This window comes from Thunnus maccoyii, chromosome 10, assembly GCF_910596095.1.
Source record: "Thunnus maccoyii chromosome 10, fThuMac1.1, whole genome shotgun sequence".
NCBI classification, from domain to species: domain Eukaryota; kingdom Metazoa; phylum Chordata; class Actinopteri; order Scombriformes; family Scombridae; genus Thunnus; species Thunnus maccoyii.
In genome coordinates, this window is record NC_056542.1 from 21,000,818 (window position 1) to 21,022,486 (window position 21,669).

The 21,669-nt window shown below is 38.7% G+C and overlaps 1 protein-coding gene across 8 annotated transcripts in view; it reads right to left on the reverse strand.

Moving 5' to 3' along the window:
- LOC121904956 (focal adhesion kinase 1-like) overlaps nt 1–21,041 on the reverse strand; it is a 64,872-nt gene extending 43,831 nt beyond the window's left edge. For 7 of the 8 annotated variants that reach the window (XM_042422798.1, XM_042422796.1, XM_042422795.1 and 4 more), the window contains exons 1-2: nt 20,983–21,041; nt 11,224–11,250 (exon numbers count right to left, since the gene is read on the reverse strand). The gene's annotated coding sequence lies outside the window, so the exon portion shown is untranslated. Of the gene's footprint in view, nt 1–11,223; nt 11,251–11,565; nt 11,611–20,982 lie in introns of those variants that run through there. The other variant, XM_042422791.1, reaches the window with a different exon arrangement.
- Between the last annotated feature and the right edge of the window lie 628 nt (nt 21,042–21,669).

A 21,669-nucleotide genomic window follows, 5' to 3' on the forward strand; every position in this document is an offset into this window, starting at 1 on the left:
TGAGCCTACAGAAACACAAGAAGTCTCCTTAAAGCAGTCTTCCTCGTGAAAAAAAAACATGGTTCAATTTTAAGTCCTAGCATAACACGCTTCACATTAACTATATGACTGGTGTATAAGGCTACAATAGGAATGATATTCACACTGCAGTCAGTGCCTAACAAATTTGGACTTAAAATCTACCAGAACTACAGAAAAACAAGAACAAATTCTTTCTTTTTGTCCGACTTTCTTTCACATATAGGTTATTTATCATCTTTTCTACAGTAGGTTCATCTTCACACATCCTATCCTTGTGTTGACATACGCACTCTGCCGTTTCCTGTGTCATAGTGTATTGTGACTTCCTGGATATCCCAGCAGGCCTTGTTGAATCATCATCACCCCAGTGAGTTTCAGCTGACTGTGAATTCTGGCCATCATGTGGTAACAAAAGAGACGCAAGTAAACCAAATCTGAGAGAATCATTTCATGGGTTATTTCCAGTACCAGGAACATAATCCACCACAAATTACTTTTTCCACAATACCTGTCTAAAACTGATCTGCATCATCATGTACAGTTTATTTAATGCCAAAAGGTCTGATTATTTTTACTGGATGCCTCCACTAATCCACTGACAATAAATCCAACTGACAAACTGTTTTCAGTCAAAAGTCACTGCCTGTAATAGCTGTTTCAGTACGGATGGTCAGGCTCCTAAACAGCCTGTAGTAAGCAGAAAAATCACTGCTTTTAACATTGCAACCAAATAGTCAGTGCTTTCATTTTTCTGTATTGCATTCAGGTCACAGCCAGATCACTTCATACTGAGAAAAAAGGGAGAAAGAAACACAGAAAGAAATATAGAGACTGATCCAGAGAAAGTTGGTTCAGCACTTTTAACAGCTTGACCTACAGTTGCCTCTTTGAAGACAGCAAGTGAAATACATGCCTCTGTGTGTGTGTGTGTGTGCGCACAATGACTGCACCAGAAGTGTAAAAGGGGACATTATGTGTCTGATAACCCGACTCAGCACTCTCTTGCAAAGAACTTACTGTATCAATAGTGTGCGTCTGTGTAAGTTCTATATACTCTATTACATCCTGTGTCTATGGAGAGGCTTTTTTCACTTCACTTGTCATAGCAGGAAAAGCATGTGTTACTAATAACTTTAAAAGATTGGCTCGTTTCAATTCAAGTGTCCCAGTAAGTCATGACAGTGTGACAGCGAGCCAGCAGGAACAATACCAGGACCTGAAACTGAAGCAGCTAAATGGAATTTAGCCATTATTAAGTTTATTATTTACACCTGTATTTTTGGACATGTCAAAATGTCTTCTGTAGTTTAGAGCATGTGTTTATATAGGCTAGTATAGTAAGTTATTTTCTCTGTAGTTACTGTTATGAACTAGAAATCCCTTACTCTAATATTTTAGTATTTTCTACTTAATTAGGCTAACCTTTTTGCTACTATTTTTGTAATCTTCCATCAGTCATTATTGTTATCCTTAATTTCCCAAGAAGATATAGTTTGTAGACAATATGTGTAGACAGGATATTTTTTGCAAAAACAATTTTTCTAAATTTTATAACTTTTAGTATCACTCATTGAAGTGACATGCATTGAGGGAAGAGTTTATCTTTTTGTTTGTAGACAGTAGGGAGACCAAGGTTGGATTGAAACACTGAATTACGTGTTCAGATCATTATTTATGCTTTGTGTATGAAATGCCTGAAATGATCCTTTTGCTCACCTGTCAAGGGTTACAGAAGTAAACACTAAATAAAGTATTTACCTGCCAAGAAAATTAGTTCTTGTCCAAATATGTAATTTAGATTTTATAAAGATGTAAATTTCAATGTTATTTCATGTACAGAATCAGGTAATGGATTAAAGTTCAAGTGACTGAAGGCAAGAAGTCCTTGAAACATACAAGAAGTGAAAAGATGTGTAGATTATGTACATTTTATTAGGTTATGTAAGGTTATTATGCATTTACTTTCTAAGTCTCCACAGTTTAAGAGACAGATAAATGGAGATTAGTTGGCCATTAGCTAAAATAATGAGGTATCCTGAGAAGAACAGAGGCACAGAATGAAAACTGAATCTTTGGTACAGCAGGTGAACGTAGTCTACTATGTATTTACATATATGTAGCTTTCATTAGAGCAAGCTCACACTGCAGATAAGTAGTAATACTAGTAATACAGAAAAGTCAGTGTATAACAGGCCTGCAAGGCTTTAATACAACAGATTAGTGTAGATCAGATTACATATTATCTCCTACAGTATTAGTATCAATTAAAAAGATACCACTACTGCTATGATACTACTAGATTATTAGGTGGCTTGTTACAATAGCGTCCATTAAAAATACCAGTATATCACCTCATTATAACAAAACCAGCTGCCTTTTGAGTAACTACTACCCCTCTGTCTATCTGATGAAAACTGTCACTGTGAACGCATTAAAGGCTGCACAATTAGTGTTGTTTTACTGGGAACTTTCCACAAAATAACAATATATGAGCTGGGATTTGCCAGAGTTCTGACTCTCATTTGCACCTTCAATGGCTGCTGACAATTCAAGCTTTTTTAAAAAGGAACAGCTAGCCCGGCTCTGTGTATTTGCTTGAAATGGTCAAACAAATCCTCTGAACTTCCTCCTGAACACTATAAGCTTTATGAAGTGAAGATCAGTACTGCATTTCAAAGTTGGAAGGAGTTATGGACTCTGAACCACTTCAGTACAGCTGTTAGATTTCAAAATAATATACATATATTATTTTTAAATATACCTTCCTTCAATATCATGATGAATAGTAAAACATTAAGTGATTAACTATTAAAAATCTATAAGGTTCATCCAATCTCAAAAATCCACACCTGACCATGTTCTGCTACTAACCTTGTAACATTTCATGTCAGTTTACTGTGTGACATCAGATGCTTTTATGTTATGTGGGTATTAGATTAATGTAATAAGATTTTTTTGTTGTTGTCATTTGCTGTTGGGAAAAATCTGTTATAAATACTGTAGATTTAGTGAGTTCGCCTCAATTAAGCTCAAAATCGCAACCTAAGTTTTTGAGATGCAGCCCACAGCAGAGTTTTATGTATTTTTGGTGGGTTATACTGATAAATATATCATCAAAACATCCTTTGTGGACCCCCTCCCCTCCCCGGAAAACCCTGTCCAGAATGTCCGTAAGCGGTAATACGGTTGTACAACATACTTTCAGTCGTTATAACAGCAACTCTCTTAGTTTGCATACAGCTTTCATGCCTTGTCTCGGAGGGCCAAGTTAAAAAATGTATTGGGGACATAATTTTGACTGCAACTAGTTTTAAATAGAAACCATTGCACCAGAGGAGCCATGGAGTCACAAACCAGCCATCTGCTGCTGCTCACTCACACATCAGAATAATCAGATTACATATTAAGCGCTCAAACGTTGTAACATACCATAGTATACATCGATCCAATATCACACACATACCCCTAACCTAAATACCACATACAGCTTAATAAAATCCTACTGGTAGGCATACCTACCTACATTTGCCTTGGTGCATGTATTCAGCGCCTTTATGCTGTAAATACTGTTACGTCATACATTACTTGGAAATGGGGTAAAAGTATGTTATCTAAAGACATTGTTCAGTTTTAATATGGCCCCCAAATCTCTACGGCGACAGACTGGTAGCTAAATCCATGCTTTACTCCACGCTGTACTGTAGGTTAGGCTGAAGAAATAACAGATTTATGAGTATGTTGTTTTGCTAAATTGTCTCTGACATTGACCGGAAGGAGGTCACGTTTGCCAGTGAGATATCTGAAATATTTATGAATGAAGCTGATTGACTCAATGAACATAAAGTTCTTTGCCAAAGAATCAATTTATAGTTGCAGCTTGAGAACTTTTGTTTTTGCTTTTCTGAAGGTCTGACACCTGAGGCGTTGAAGTTGGCTGCCAAATGTCACTGCATTCTTCAGCATTACGACATCAAAACAAGCAACAAACACACAGCCTTTCTATTACAAAGAGCGTCTTTTAGTTACCAACTGTATAGCTTGCAAATTCAGATTTACGGCATTACAACATATGGATGTCAACACAAGTTCATTACTGTTTTAAAATAGGTGCACTACACAGCACAGGGTTGATAAATCATTTCTTAATGCACCAATTTAAACTCAACACAACTGCACCAAATCTCCACATGCCTGCCCTCGCACACTCCCACAGAGCAGTGAAATAAAGTCAACTAGGCCATGCAGGCAGCCAGGAGAGAAGCAGGCGGCTGCCAGTCCAACCAACCCCTGTCTCTGTGAGGCTGCACTGACTGACAGTTAGCCTGTTAAACCACAGAAGGCTGGAGTTGAGCTCCATCCCGTAGCAGCAGCAGCAGCAGGACGGTTTATCTCGCCTAACTGGTATCTGGGTTACTGGGGTTGGCACAATCCTGAGGGAGCCTAGGTCTTTCTGTCTTTTACCATCCTTTCCCTTCTCCTCTGTACCTCACATTTATCCCTCTTTTCATTTCCGAAGCCTGCATCTTTTCCTCTCTTTTACTCCTCATATGCCTTTACTCATGTAGCCTCCTTTATCCATCCGTTCCTCCTTCATCTGTAGCTCTTTTCTTCCCCACCCCTCTTAATCTCCCCTGTCACTCACAGACCTTCCTTCACATCTCCATTTGATCCTCCTGTCCTATTGAACCACCTCTCTTCCTTCCTCCTTCTCATCTTTCGCTCATCCTCAAACAATTTCCTCTGCCCTCCTCCCTTCCCCACGCTACTCTTCTCTTTCTTCTGCCAAGGATGCGCATTATCTATACCAGGCAAGAGAGAAGAAAAACTTCACATCTAAATATCGGTTGTATATGTGTAAATTTAAACAGGTGAGTGATAAATTCTGGCCTACGTAACTGTAATTTACATATTTGGCTGAATACAGTGTTTTTCTATAGAGTACTCATCTCTCTGAAAAAAAGAACAGAGGGACCAACACTGTGTGTGTGTGCCTTCGAAACTGTGACATCTGAGCTACCAGGACCTCCATCACCCCCACACACCAACCAAATTACAGCCGAGTACAACTATAACCTTGGAAAATTAACTCATATGGAACGTAGTTCAGTTATTCCTAGAGCTGAAATGATTTGCTGATTAACCAATTAATCAATCGACAATGCTGCAAAGACCTGCCGGGAAAATCTGTTTATTTCAGCGGCTAGCTGGACTACTACGTTACTACACCGAGCCATTTATTTCATTCTTTGGCGGTCAGACAGCGCGTGTTCATGTAATATTAATGACTGGTTACCAGCATTATTAGTTGCAAGTGCAACTAGACCTCATCTGTCAAAAATAATGAAAGACAGATGCAATAGAAGACAGAAATTATGATGATGTCATAATCAAAATCTCTCCTAAGTGATGAGATATATAGAGCTGCAACAATTAGTCGATTAATTGATTAGATAGAAAATTAATTGCCAACTATTTTGAGTCATTTTTTTAAGAAAAAAAGCAATGCCTCTTAAATGTGAATATTTTCTGATCTCTTTAATCTTTATGGTCATAAACTGAATATGTTTGGGTTGTGGACTATTGGTTGGGACAAAACAAGACATTTTTTTGGAATTTTTCGTCACATTTTTTGACATTTTATAGACCAAATGACTAATCTGAGAAAATAATCAACAAATGATGAAAATGATCATTAGGTACAGCCCTGGAAATGTACAAATCAGTTTTGCCACTGTCACCACTTTGTCCAATTAAACTATATCCAACCAATCAACACTAAAGAAAAATGTTTCCAAGCAGAGGAGGAGATGATAAAGAATGAGAAATCATGGTGGTGTATTGCAGAAGCATATTTTATACTGTAAATAATTATATCAAATATAAGAAACGTGCACTGTATTAAAGAATAGTTTATATCTGATAATCAATAATACAAATCTAATATAGTTGTGAATGGATAGTGTGAAACAAAAGGACTCAAGTTTGCTTTCAGTTCGCATGTGGTATGATTCTATTGATAGACATTTTAGTACGTACTTGGTAAGGGGTGCTGTGCATAGATGCAGGCCCCCTTGCTCCAGCAGAGAGGGATGCAGCCGCTGTTTTCCATTTGTTCTGTAGAAGGAGCAGTTTCGGGTCTTGCCACAGGGCCCAGACAAAATTGCTGGGCCCTGAAAACAGCATAAGAGACTGGCTCTTAACCTGGCTGCAACTGTAGATAAATCCTGGTAGCTAAATTTGAATACACCAAGGAAAAGCCACTAGAGATATCCAAAAATCTTGTGAAAAAGGTCGAGATCTGTTATGCTGGTTAACACGCTGTCATTTGTTACAGTGGTTATAATATCCATTGTGCAACTTTTAAACAGCTCACTTGACAGCCAGAGGAAATGCAATAGAAAGAGAGAGAGAGAGAGAGAAAGAAAAAAAAAAATCAATCAAAGCTAGTGTCCCAGGGTTGTAAAAGTGACTCCAGCGAAGCAAGGAGCCCGATAAGAGGAAACAGAGGATGTCAGATATTCTTTGTACTGTAAAATCTGGTGACACAGCAAGTACCCCCACAGGAGGCAGAGAATAAACCAGTCTGTTGCTGTCTATACTCTAGCAGCCACTCAACATCAGGGTCCAAGTCCAGCTGGTAGATATGCTCCAAATGCTTCACCTTTAAATAACACTGAGATAAAACTGACTCAGCTTGTTACATGCACAGTATCCCAGAGTTGATTTGAAAGTCAAACCTCCATCTGCCAGAAAGAAAATCCAATACTAAAACCACAGAAAGACACTTTTCAGTGCTGGAATCCCGCACCGATCACAAGACTGCGACTCACTCTCCAACAGTTTGCTGATACATCATTTACATGAAGATTTGAGGAAATAGCTTAGGGCCCAATTCTTAGTAATCAATCTGTCCAATGTATGTCATGACCTTTAACCCAGTGAAATATCTTCACCACTGTGAAACCTGATATGTAATGATCCTTTTAAGTACTTGTTCTTTTTGCCCTCCACCTCAAGGAGACAGAGCCCTTGATGGTGAAGATAATTCAGTAATTTGCTCGAGGACACTTCAGCAGGGTGGAAGCCTCCAAAAACAGACACTCAAGCCTGGTTCCTGTGGTTGAAGGATGATTTCTCTACACATTAGGCCTTCCCGCAGTCCAATAAATCCTCACAAAATATCATATTCAGGTCTTCAGCAAAGAGCTGCTGATCCAATTAATCCATCCTTGATGTGAAATTCAAAGGCGGCGGCTTCCCTGCAGCCATAAATCTCAAGTTGCAGGGTCTAGCGTTTTGTGTCAAACATCCACGTTACAAAACAACACTGACAGCCCTTTCTGGCAAAGTAAGACTCCATATAATCACATCAAAGCACCATTTTCCACAGAAGGTTGTAGTTTTGTTCTGTAATTCCACAATGTTGTCCAAAGAGAGACAGGCAGGACGGATGAGAGAACGAAGAAAAGAGAAACTGGCATCAGTGAAGAAAGAGATGCGAATGTAGGGCATAGAGGGGCGTAGAGAAATGGAGCATAGTGACGGAGAGGTACATGAGGGTGACCGATGGAGGAGAGAAACAGGCGAAGAAAGAAGGATGAAGAAGAGAAAAAAAAAAAGGTACAGGAGAGTAGGAATAGGAACGGGATGATCAAAGAAAAGAAAGAAAGAATTAAAAGGAAAATATGAATAAGAAAGAGAAAGGAGGAGAAATAATGAAGACAGAAAGTGGAGAGATCCTAGGGAGAAGCTAAGCCTCACATCCTCCAAAGCTTTCCCACAATGCTCTGAGCCCGCAGGAGTTAACCAGGTCAGAGCAGGTGTCTGATGTCAGAGAGAGACATAAAGTGACAGAGACCTCAAGAAAGAGGTGGTGCAAAACAAAGCCAGGAACAAAAAAAAAAAAACAACAAAAAAAAGCGGTGATGAGAAGCCAGGCGGGATGGGACTGAGTGGGTTGAAGAAAAAAAAAAAAAAAAAGATGCAGTAAATCTGTTTCGAAGTCAGTCAGCTGTGTATCGTTCAGTCCAGCTTCTGAGCGCTTTCTTCTGTAGCAGCGGAAGAGCAACTGGATCACGTCTTTCACAATCACACACAAACACACACACTGCCGCAGCCACACACACACACACACTGTATATCCAGCGCAGTCCTTGAGGAGTAGAAAAGAGTGCACCAAAGAGTGAGAGTGTGTGTGTGTGTGTAAGCCAAAGAAAGGGGTTTACGTACGCAAAAATCTGAGCATGTGCATTTGGGTAAGCAGGTAGATAAGTGCGTGTATGTGTGAGAGAGATATATTGGAAGTCGAGCAAGTGTGTAAGCAAGTGTGTGTGTGTCAGCAAAGGAGTGAATGTGTCCACAAGATATTTAAAGTGAGAGTGTGGATGTGTGAGCCAAGTGTTTCTCCTCTGCCGTGTTTTTCGGTATACGCTGCTGTGACCTCGCTGCGAAAAAGCTGCTCCGCTCACTAACAGGCAGAGAAACAGGGAGGGAGGGGAAGACGGTGTATGTGTGTGTGTGTGTGTGTGTGTGTGTGTGTGCGCGCGTGTGTGTGTGTGTAGGGCAGAGAAGGAAAGAGAGAAAGGAGGAAGAAAGAGAGATAGAAATATTGTAATGGAGACTTGATGCAGTGGAAAGTTAGTGAGCTGATTGGGCAATACTTATAAATATGCTAATAGGGGCACGCTCTTAATCAACACTCTAGCTGTAATAAACAAGCAGTCACATGAATTCACAAACCCAGCAGCCACACACACACCCCCACACACACACACACAAACACCTCTTTTTACTAGGATCAGAGCTTAACCACTGAAAACATACATTCCACTCTTTGACCCCTTAAAACACTTGTTTTCCTTTCTACATCTTTCTCTTGTGCCTCCGCCTCGTCTGTCTTGCTTTCTTTTCTTTCTTTCTACGTCCCTCCACAGGCCACAGCAGGTCTCTACTGCCCTCTAGCCTCACTACAAATAGGTTCTGAAAGTTGGTACCATTATGGATCTGTTTCTTGGTCATAAAAGAGATTCGTTAACAAATCTTATCAGACCTTTTTACCTCTCTTTACTCTTTTTTTTATTAGCAAAGATCAATGGAAAACATATAGGTAGAAGGCTTCTCATTGGTTAACATGACAAACATCACCAGCAGCAGATTAGATCAGCTGTAGCTAATTAACGCTAATTTGTGCCTACAATGAAAAGTTAAGCTGTTCTTTGGTTAATGTGCTCTCTGCAGCCAGTGTCTGTATTCAGCCAAAGATTGTTTATAAGTCTACAGACGTACCGCTCAGTAACACCACTGTACAACCACAAGTGGACTGTGGACTTCTGTAGTTCAACAGGGACCAACATAGTGGTAACTCTTCTCTAGAGAAAATTCCCAGTCCATACCAACATGATCAACATTTTGATCTGATAAATAGATGGAATCAGGACCTTCAGTATTTGGAGTATGTAATTTGTGAAGTGCAGTAGATTACAGCTGTTAATTGAATGTGTCAGATATATTTAATTAATATTTCATATATTATGCTGCTCATCTCATTTTCAGGTTGTAAGTACAAATTGTGAACATGAATCAGGCTGACACTAAAAACTGTAGTGTCTGTGCTTTCTCAGCCAACAAAAGGTGATAAAAACATCTTTGGGTTTATGTTACTTCAGCCTTTAGTTACTTTAATGTTGAAAGAAATATCTAATAAGACTCAATAAGGGATACAAAAGGATACGGATTCAATAAGCAGATTTGATACTGAGTTTGAATTTTATAGTATGCTATTGAACCCATCCCTAGTCCTCATTATTTTCTCTCCTGCAGCATATCAAGCTCTTCCCATTGGCATCAGTGGCATAATTTGTAGTAAATTACTCTCACACTCAATTCCTCTGATGTGCTAAAGCACAAGATGATAGAGAACACTTTCCAGCTACGCTTCCAGCTGCAAAACACTGACACCAATCATATTGTGATTATTTAGTGGATATTGCAATCGTGGCATAAAATGATATAGAAGTATGTAAATATATTCCTGTATTTTATATTTTCTACCAAATGAAGATGATTGCTAGCATGTTGTTGCTTAATATTACATCATATAAAAATGCTGAACACCAAAATGCCACAATTAAGAGCCAATTTTGAGTAGCAATGGCTCTTTGCTTTTTGAAAACTGAAGTAGTTCATATAATTATATTTTTTTCTAGTTAGTTATGGAGCCCAAGTTTCCATTGTTTAACTAGATTTCAGACCATCAGCATTCCTCGTTAATAATGCTTTAGACCAATTCACAGCCATGACTCCTCATCCGTCTGCTTCATGTTTTGAGTCTTATCACCATTTGCAAAATTCTGTCCTAACAGAATTACAGAGGTTAAATGTTATGTTCAGTATGCTCAGTATTCTCAGGGCTGTGCATCCCACAGAAGCTCATTTCAGCCAGTCTGGACACTGGGAGCCATGCTGCTGTCACTTTCTAGCAAGGATAGAAAGAATCATCTCATTAAAAGTTTAAGTTAACCTCAATCTTAACCTCAACTTCGGAAACATTTCCTTAAGAAATCGTCATCTTAAGAAATGTAAATTATGTGTCAGTCCTCCTCAAGAATGACAAGTTCCCTGCTCCGAATATACAACATCCTCCAGGAAAACATAGGAACAACAGTTACCTAGCAACAGACATGGAAAGAGACTGGAGCTTAAGGGCCATAAAATGTCTATCTACTGAATACCTCTGCATGTATTCAGCTCTACCTCGATCCATTCCAGGACACACAGCAACACCAGGCAAATCTCTCCAATGTGTCATAAAAAAATAGATAGCTCACATTGAACTCAACAGTCAGAGTCATTTTCATTGAAGTGGTTGACACATAACCAAAAACAAAACCATATACAGCACCAGTCAGAAGTTTGGACACACTTTCTCACTTCACTTGAATGAGAAAGTGTGTCCAAACTTTTCACAGCTACTGTAAGTGCAGGATACTTGATATTACATATATACACAAATATAAGCACTCAAAAATGTACAGGTAAGCACTGCTGTAATAGCTCTAATCTAGAGGTAGAAATTCAATATGTTTACTTACTTTTAAAACTGTAAAAATGTTGAATTTCTACCATTAGACACACAGTTCAACAATACTTACATCTAATTTTTTTTTTAAAAAAGGACAACCAAGTCTTAAATATTGCACTCACCAGTGTAGTATGATATTCTGGAAATATCTGAAACAGAAAGCAAGAGAAAACACAAGATTTTACTTTCAAATATGTGTACAAAACACCATGTTAAAATGTTATTATTCACAGTCACAGTGCCTTTATGTAACGGGTCAAGTCAGGTTATCAAAAAGAACCAACCAAAAGTATAAGAATGTGGTGTTTCTTCCTGATCCTGGACAACCCCAACAAATTCAGCATACTTTGTAATAACTGATACGCTCCTATCAAATATCTACTGTAACACTTGGTACATACAGTACTGTCTTGCATGCATACAACACTAAACTGTATCTATTTGCATGTAATGTAATGAGCTACTTGTTTTCCTGTAAATGCTTTAATGCCCCTAAACAGGTGTTTTCACATATTTTTCCTGATTAAATCTCTACTCAGGACAGTGTGAGCTGGTACAGCAATACAGTATGTAACTCCCAGCAAAGCTCCACCCAACTTTAACCTGTGCAGTGCTCTAATCAGCGAGTGTAACTGAAAACACCTGTGTGGATGTGCAGGACCTTCAAGTCCAATTTAATGAGCTTGATCTCTTCCCTCCGCAACACAACAGAGAAAGAAATGGAAAAAGGAGGGAAAGACGGGATAAAGAGGGAAAGAATAAATAAAAAGGGGCAGAAGGACACAAACGTAGAGAGGGAGACAGAAAGAAATGATGACCAGTGACAGAGCTCAACAGAAGAACTGAGAGAGGGGGAAACTGATTAATAAACGTCATAAATAAAGCCCCTTCACAGGCAGAACACTAACTTTAATGACAAATGACTTAAAACAATTAATCAATTAATTTTTTGTTGGCCAAATCAAAACACTTAATTGATAAATCAAAGAGGACTTCCATCACTTGGAAAATCCAACTCTCCAATCAAACTGATTACAACGTTTAGTTGACTTGACTGACAAGAGTCAATTTCCAATCCCACTAAGCACATGCAGTGGTTTACGTGTCTGTCAGCACTGACCAACCAGCTACTGTGAAGCCGCTCTGATGAATCAGGAGCATTTGATTCGTGCTACAGCTGGAGCGAGGCACGGATCGTGACTTGGCAGAATATATCTGCTCTGTCATGCCGTAATAACTTTACCCACTGGCCTCATTCACCTCTTAAATCTGTCTCATAACCTCAGTCAGCTTCAACTCACCACCGCTCTCTCTTTCACCTCTTCACTCACTTTTTACTACATACTTATGTACAAATGACAGGAAAATGAGCAAGATGAAATGTTTAGGAATAAAAATACAGACATCTGTTACTTAGCAACAGTCATGTACGGATATAGATGACAAGATGTCCCAATTCCATATTACATACTAATACTTTTTACAGACAAAATTAATGTGCATTGGAGCTGAAAATGTTTGTTTTGATTGATTAGTCAATCAACAGAGGATTAATCAACAACTATTTTGATAATCGATGAATAATTTTAGCCATTTTTCAAGCGAAAACGCCAAACATTTGCTGGTTACATATTCTCAAATGTGAGGATTTGGATATTTCTTCATCAAATATGATGGTGAATCAAACAGCTTTGGGTTTTAGAGAAGACTGTAAGACAACAGAAGCAATATGAATACATCACCATAGGTTCAGGGAAATTATAATGCACATTTGTTTTTTAATTTATGACATTTTATAGAAAAAAATGATCAATTGAAATGAATGAAAATAATTATTAGTTGCAGTTCTAGTGTGCTTTAGCCACTTTGTTATTTGTACCACGCTACTGTTAATTAAAATGTAAGAGAGTACAACATGTTTTTACAAAGTTTTAACACTAACAAAAGATCATTTTAGAGATGTCTCACCAACAATTAATTGGTTTTATTTTTGCCAGCGGTGAGTTTCACCTACATTTCCTTTGAGCACTGCATTGTAGGCGATGCAACACGCCCAAAAATCAAATACATGTGGGGTGGACACTGATACTTTAAATACGCTCAATATTGTATTTTTTCCTGTGTAAACACACTACTACTGAGTATGGCACTGGGTCACAAATGAAAACTGGTCCAAAGATAAACTGTGTGGGTTTATAATTTTGGTTATTACTTTAACTCAAACATTTCACTTGGTTTCCTTCACTGCTGTTTCATTGTGTGTTCTGACACTTCACATAATTTCCTCTAATCACATAATCCAATTTGTTCCTGGCAGAGTTTTGTCCTAAACGTTGGCTACAAGTAGGATGCTATTAACAAAAGCAACACCACTCCTGGCAATACTCTCTCTATCTCTCTATCTTTTATCTATTTATTTTTTTATTGAACCTTTATTTTACCAGGCAAGATATTAAGAACAGTTTCTTATTTACAATGACGGCCTGGCGAGTGCCAGAAGACACTTGAAAGGGGGAAAGAGGGTAGGTGACAACAACAACAAAAAGAAGAACAACTAATCAAACAGAAGTACACAATTACTAGTAGAACATATACAAGTATTGATCAAATAGAAGTAAAACATTTACAAGTATATCTTCATATTCATTACTGATAAATGTAACATTTGAGGTGGTGAAACACTGAGCAGGACTGGCAGTACATTCAGTGAAGAAGGACAAACATAGTGTTAAAAATAAACACAATGCTTGAAGACATATTGCCTTGAGAGTGGTCCACAAATTAGCCTCCTACATCTGCTTTTAGTTTATACGTTTACATTCAAATGTTCCAAATAACAGAAGTATGACAACATGCACATCACCACACCTACATATTTGGCCTTTTCTGAAACAAACTTCTCGGCAGACATATTTGTTCAACGTTACCGCAAATGACACAGCTTTAAACCCAACTTTTAATCTTTCACATCAACCAATAACGACTCAAAATGAGAACCTGTTATTAAAAGCAGCACTGAAACATCTGTCACTAGAACTGCTTACAACATTTTCACTTGGATAAACACTCCTCAGAGCTTTGCACTCCTACTCTATCGCATTCCCCCCCTCAAGCTCTCAGCCTTTTTCCTTCTCTCTCCCACTCAGAGTAGAAAACTATTGCCTCTGGCTATAAACCATAGAAGCTACGCTACAGTTGACACCACGCTAAGGGCATTGCACAATTCTCCATTCTCATCAAGACAATAACAACTGCTTTTTGCAGCCCCCCCTGCACTGATCCGCCTATCAGAATAGATTACAGTAGAATAGAGTGGCGCAGGACCGAGTGCAGCACCAGCAAAAAGAATAAAGTTACCACAGTAGCAGCTACAGCTTTAATGAGGTAGCTGCCCCTCTAAGTAGCAGCTATAAAAACATTATTGGAGTATTGGGACTACTGTAGAGATAGGAAAATATGGCCGAGGATGTTCTGATTTACACCAGCCACCTTTTTCACATCTGTATTTTTTTTGTTTGGCAGAAAAAGTGTCTACATGTGCTGATGTCACTCAATCAAATGAAGTTGTACACTCAATTCCCTGTCTGTCAATATAAATGTTAGTGCATAATGCAGACAGATCTGGTGGATAGATGTCAGCAGCGCACAGTACAAATCTTTTATGAAGTTTGTAAAGTCCCTCACATCTGTTCATCGCCAGCCATGAAGCCTGTTATCACTCACTGTTCGTGTTCATTTATTTCTTCCTAACATCTCATTCACACAGTTTTCCTTTATTCAGTCTGGGGCTGCAAATGATTATTTTCATTATCTGTTAATCTATTGACTACTTTTTAAATTGATCGATTGGCCTAAAAGTGATTCTTTCAAATTGCTCTTTTTGTCTGATCAACAGTCTAAAACCCAAAGCTATTTAATTTACAATTATAGCAGCAAACCCTCTCATTTGAGAAGCTGGAACCCAAGAATATTTGGCATTTTCACTTGAAGGATTAATCAATGACCAAAATAGTTGCCAATTAATTTTCTGTCGATCAACTGATTGATTAATCCCGTAATTGTTGCAGCTTTAATTGGATCTACGGCATGAAAGACTCGATTCAATGAAAATATTTCATGCAGAGAACATTAGATTAATTGAACATAACTCAACAGATTGATGTAAAAGTCAAGTTTTGAAGTATCACATTAATTAACTACCTGAATGTTTACATTGCTTTTGCAGAATGGTGGACAGTAACAAAGTACATTTACATGAATACATGAGTAATGTACTTAAGTACATTTTTCAAGTATCTGTACCTTACTTGAGTATTAATTTTTTGGAAACTTATGACTTTTACTCTACATTTTAAAGACAAATTGTAAAAATTGTACTTTTGACTCCACTACATTTCTATGAAGATTCCCGTTACTTGTTACTTTGAAGCTTAGCTTTGAAGTCAGCGGATTCATTTTCTTTTCTCGTCTAAAATGTGATAGGCCATGTGCTGTGTTCGTCACAGGAGAAAAACCAATCACAGTAAACTACTCCTACGCTATCAGTAAAGTTCAAAGTTCTTAAACAGTTCAATTTAAACTTAACGGTGGTTATGATGGCTACGGCAGATAAAGATGACAATTATGACAACAATATAACATTGTATTGACATCAAAAAGAAAATGTACTTTTGAATACTTAAGTATGTTTAAAGCAAGTCCTCCAGTAACTCACGTAAAAATGTGACTGAACAACTTGAATTGGAGTAATAGTTGACCAGGAGTATCTAGGCTATACTTTGACTCAAGTAATGAGTTGTGTACTTTGTCCACCACTGCTCTTGCAAATAAAAATAAAGTGATTCAATAACAGATTCGTTAGATACTAAACAGAACAAATCTGGTTATCTTAACAATTTCAAGCTGCCACTCAGAACCCAACCCTATTATTTTATTATTTTAGGATCTGTCACTAATAAAATGATTCTAATATTTGTTTGTTCAAGATTATTATGTTTAAAGAGGCCAATTTGTTTGTGAAGTAGATCAAATCAATCATATGACTTATGAGCCATATTACCCATTGCATTTGAGGAGCAAATGTTTTTGGCTTTATAGAAAATCAACAGTTTTACAGGCCCGAGACTGCAGCCTGCACTCTCAGATCCCCCTTTTATCTCCTCCTTTCCTCCCTATCTTTCTCTGAATCCACAGATTTATAGTGTCATTTTTTTAAACTGACAATATTTTACACAAACAAGCTTTTTTAGGGCTTTACCTCAGTGTGCAGTGCACTGCACCAAAGTTAAGATTCAGACATTCATAAATACACTGATCCAAACCACCGCGTTTCCTGCCGAAACCTCACATCTCCCCAAATTCTTTCAGGATCTGAGAATTAAGGAGTTTTCTATTAGACCCATGCTGTTTTTGATATATTGCTCATGTTTTTATATGGATTCCTCTCAATGCGAGCTACTTACAAAAATGTTTCCACTGTCAGATATTTTTTTTATAAGAAACTCAAAACTTTGTGATAAGAAAAGAAAAAACATTCAAACAAAAATGTTATAACACTTTTCAGCTGGAGCTGTCCAGCCCTGGATTAATATATCTATTATAATATGTATCTTACTTTCACTTGATTTGGCACCAACATAGTTAAATAACCTCACAAGTGGAAACATCAGTCATATTTAAAAGTGAATCCAGTGCGGCTTGTGTTTATCCGTACTGTAAATATATTTGACTGCTACTTTACTCGTCTGGCTGCTGCTGTAATCAACACTTTAAGATGCACTTCAACAAAAGTTAAAGAAAGGTGTATATTGACTTTAAAACATTATGATACATTATGGTAATGAGGACTGAACAATATTGAGTTATTTTCCATCATTGTGAATTCTATCACAGGTGTTATTTCCTAATTTTAATCATGATACAATGGTTAAGTCAGATTTCTCTATAATAATTCCTAAAATGTTCAGTTTGTCTTCCTATTAAAATGCTGTCCAATGTGATGAATATCAGCTAAACAACATCAGCTGTTCTAATTATTGTCAAACAGATATTTTTCTAAACCTTCCAGCTTAACGGTGATGTTAGATGTCAGTGGAGTGTCAAATATGTCACATAAACTTGTTGTTGCTTAGTAAAGATACATCTACAACTATGTATAAATCTCGACAGCAAAACTACATTTTGATAAGCTGTAATACAAGTCATTTCACAATCACTGTACCTGCTAATGAGAGCCAACCACGTGGAAAGAGTTACGTAAAACTGTGAGCCACTGATGCAAATAGGGGAGGACTGATGATGACACAACAGAAAGACATTTCCAGACACACTTTCACTAGTCATCCCAGATAGCCTCATACTGCTCTGTCCCAAAATAAGGCTACCACAGCTCCAACAAACAGGGACTGGACCGACCAGACCGTTAATGTGTTTTTCAAAGTGTATTTCTATATAATTTATCTTTTGACAACTTGTTACAGGACTATTTCATGAATGGAAGCATCAGCTAAATGACTTGGGAACAAATATAGCTCACTGTATAATGCAACTTCAAAATTCAGAACTTCACCCACAATAAATTATTTCTATTTGTCATATTAGCTAATAAGTAGGAAAAATACTACACCACCCGTCAGGTGTCTTAGCTAACAGTTATTATTGCAATAGCAGAAAACGTGGCCCGGGGCACAGGATGGGAGTTGGAGGTAGAACTGTCCTGGAATTCAGTACACCACAATAAAGTAACCACAACTAAGGCAAGACATCAGATAACACAACTTAAATGAAACAGACATTAAGAAGGTGTGTGTGTTCTTATACACACAATGCATTTTTTTCCATAAATCTAACTAAGGATCATGAGTACTCAGCTGTGTATGCGGGTTTGTTCTCTCCAACAAAATACAAACTTATCATCACTTATTTCTGTAGATTCAAGAACTTCAACTCAAGCATCAATTGTCAGACATTTGTAGTTTGTTTTTTTTGACTCTTTCACAAACACTCTCCCTCCTCTGCTGTCAACTGCAGGACTTCATGTAGCGTGTTGCCCTGTGGACAAGGAAAGTGACATTTGATAGCTGTAGCCTGTGGTTGTTTAAATGCATTTATACAGGAACAGAAATCTGATGTTTAACTCTTTGTGGTACTGGTCTGACCAGACAAGGCTGCCCCAGAACAGTTGAGAAGACCAGATTGAAGGCTTTTTTTCACTACTTACAGTAAACAATATGAGCCATATACAAGAATTTAAAATAAGCCGAGCTTTTTTTGTCTGTGTGAAAGCCGGTTTAGACGCAGAGGACGAGCTTGAAACGTAACTGGACAGGGCAAAGAGAACCATAATATGAGACAACCAATGAATTAAATCTTCCCCTTACAAACAGTCAAACTGACTACAGTGAATAAGCAGCAGAATAAACAGTCTTTTGTCTTTCATTGTCATAAGCGTCATTATGGGTCTATGAAGTGTGACAGCACTGTCTGGGAACTAGTGGTCGCAGTGGTAGTGATAGTCACAGTTATAATGACAATGACAGTAACAGCTGTAGCAACAGTAATAAGTGTAGTAGTAGCAGTGGTTGTTTTATCCCATCTTTAGGTTTGTTAGCTATAAAAAATACTGAACAAAAACTAAACTATACAGACAAGGTAGCAAACATTATCACTATGTTTCATGACAGCAAGCCTAGAGAGCAAGATCCAAACATTCAGGGCTTCAGATACAAACACTTCATTTGTTCCAATTTATTCATTTGTCAAATATGTTGTCAGAAGCCACCATCCAGGTTTATCAAAAGAAAACAGAGCAGGCTGACACTGTATCAGAGCCTCCTGCGTCTTTTGTTTGTGCTCCACACTCTACCTGTCTGTGAGGTTTTCACATGCAACTGCTTGCACAGCGGTGAGTAGCACAAATTCCTTTCCAGCCCTCAGCCTCTCCTGCCAGACCCTCTCTTTACCTGCCTAGCACAGAGCACCCATACGCCAGTCCAATCACAGCCAAACAGACTCTCTGAGCCATCAGTATGACTACACACGTACATACCTCCATTAGTGCAGCCCAGAAAATCCCAGAACTGCATGTTGGCAGGCGGTACGCAGAGGACTAAGCCTCTTCTAAATCACAGAAGCCTGTATATGTTCCCCTCCTGTCTCTCTTCACTTCCTAGTTGTACTGTACTCTGTCACTTATAGGAGAGGGAAAAAACACCCGCCCACTGATTGTTTCGGATTGACACACCTGAGGGCTGAGTTTCATTTCAAAACAGCTGCTTCCTTCTTCTAAACTCTTGTTTCAACTGCTCCCTCGCTTGCTGCCCATTTCATCCTCTAACTCTTTGTCTCTCATCTTTATCTCTCCCCGACGGAAAATAGACAGGTGTAAAGATCGATCTAACATCCTCAGTGTTGCTTTCCCCAGTCCCTGCCTCTTCAGATTAGTGGAAGTAATGGGAGAGGAGGCAAGGACAACAGACAGCAGAAAGCATGAGGGAGAAGTGAAAGCAACCATACAAGTCTCCCTAGTCAGCTCTTGTAAAAATAAGAAGTAGATGTATAACAATTATGATTTCTACTTACAAATTGCTATTTATATGAGAAAAAAACCTATATGACACATGTTAAGACGACACTGAAATTCACAAATTCTGTTTAATATATCAGGAACAAATCACAGCACTGACTGGACATACAATCTAGCAAACATTAACTTTGATAAGATTTACACTGACATCATGTGTCCGTCCACTGGAAGGTGACTTCATAGAAAATGACAGGAACAGCGATTTCTTGATAATTCACTCACTCACAATCAAGCTGTCCCATACTTTTTTTCAGGAATAGCTGTAAAAATGAATCAAATTTTGAGCTTTTTACTACAAAGTGAGTCGATGCCAGCCTTGCCCGGCTTGTATTCAAATATAAAGACTAAAATATGTTCTCAGCTTCTTGTCGTCCAATATCAAATGTTGTCCTTTGTCCACAAACGTGTCAAAATATCCGAGGATACACTTCGAGATCATCCTGACCCAATGGGTTGCCTTCAGCTTGGCTGCGTGCTAGGGGACATGCACGGAGATGTGACGGGGGTGGGGGGGGGGGCAACAATCACATAAAGGCAGGAAACAAGATGGGAAAAGAGCAGGAAAACAGAAATCTGTAGGAGACATGACAGGAGAGCTTTGACTCTAAATACTCAAAAGAAAAACAGACACATCCACAGGGCTGCTGGGACTAAGCTGTGCACTATGTTTAGTCCTGTGCATGTGCAGCACTACTTATCCCACCAAGCATGCTAAATTGATGATTTGTGCTCCTAAAACCTGGGCCTCCTTCAAATATTAATACATTTCAATGGGCCTACTAGAGCGATAAGTGTACAGTATTGTGGTTGACAAGGCAGCAAGCAGCCCAAAAAACACTTGAGACGCACAGGTTTAGGGTTAGACCTCCTTTTTTTGTCCAAACCCGCTGCTTGCAACAATGAGTCTGAGTCTGAGCAACTCGTCTTTTTCAACATAACACAGATGTTTTTTTTTGTTGTTTTTTTTTTTTTGTTGCTCTGCATGACAGAAATCCTCCTTGGTTTGGACCTTTGCACCTACCAGAGAAACAGAGAGGGGTGGTTTCGGCCACTGCACCACTCTCTGTTAGGAATACAAATGACTCCGCTGTGTCAAAATGACCAACCTTTTACTATCATTTAGTCCATAATATTTCTACAAAAATCCCAACACCAGCCACTAATAATACAACCCCGCGTTTAGCATTGCCGTTAACCCCATTGTCTGTGTCTGTTACCCCCCCTTTAATGCTAAGCTAGCTGAGCTAACGGTGGGCTATTCCCACTCAATCCGCCCCCAGGAAGGATCAACACTCACCGGCTTCAGCCCTGGAGCCCGGCCCGCACCCACTCCCCGTCACCGAGCACCCTTTCCAGTCAGTATGTTTGAATTTCACACATATGCCCGTTGATATTAGAGCCGGCTTGCTGGCTGTATCTGTTCGTCCTGGGTCCCTCTCTGTCTCTCCCTGTCTGTTTTTGTCCACAACAGCGCCGTGCCCGGTTGTCGGTGTCACTGACGCTGCTGCTGTTGCTGCTGCTGCTGCTGTTGCTGGAGCCTGAGCTTCTCCAACATGGCTGCAGCTGGCAGGGCGCACTGACAGGAGGAGAGGGGCCCAACGTGGTCAATACTACTGCGAGGGTCCCCACATATTATTAGCTGAGACCCCAATTACACAGTACCCGCTCTAAGTTGTACACTATGTGACTTGTAAAATAATGGTATGATGGAGGTGTCTGTCCATACCTAAATTCCAGTGATGGAAAGTAGCCTGCATTTACTCAAGTGCTGTACTTCAGTACAATTTTGAGGTATTTGTACTTTACTTGAGTATTTCCATTTGATGCTACTTTATACTTCCACTCCACTACATTTCAGAAGGAAATATTGTACTTTTTACTTCACTACATTTCTTTAACAGCTTTAGTTACTTTTCAAAAGATTTGACACAATTGATAATATAACAAGTTTTTAAAATACAACACATTGTTAAAGATGAAACCA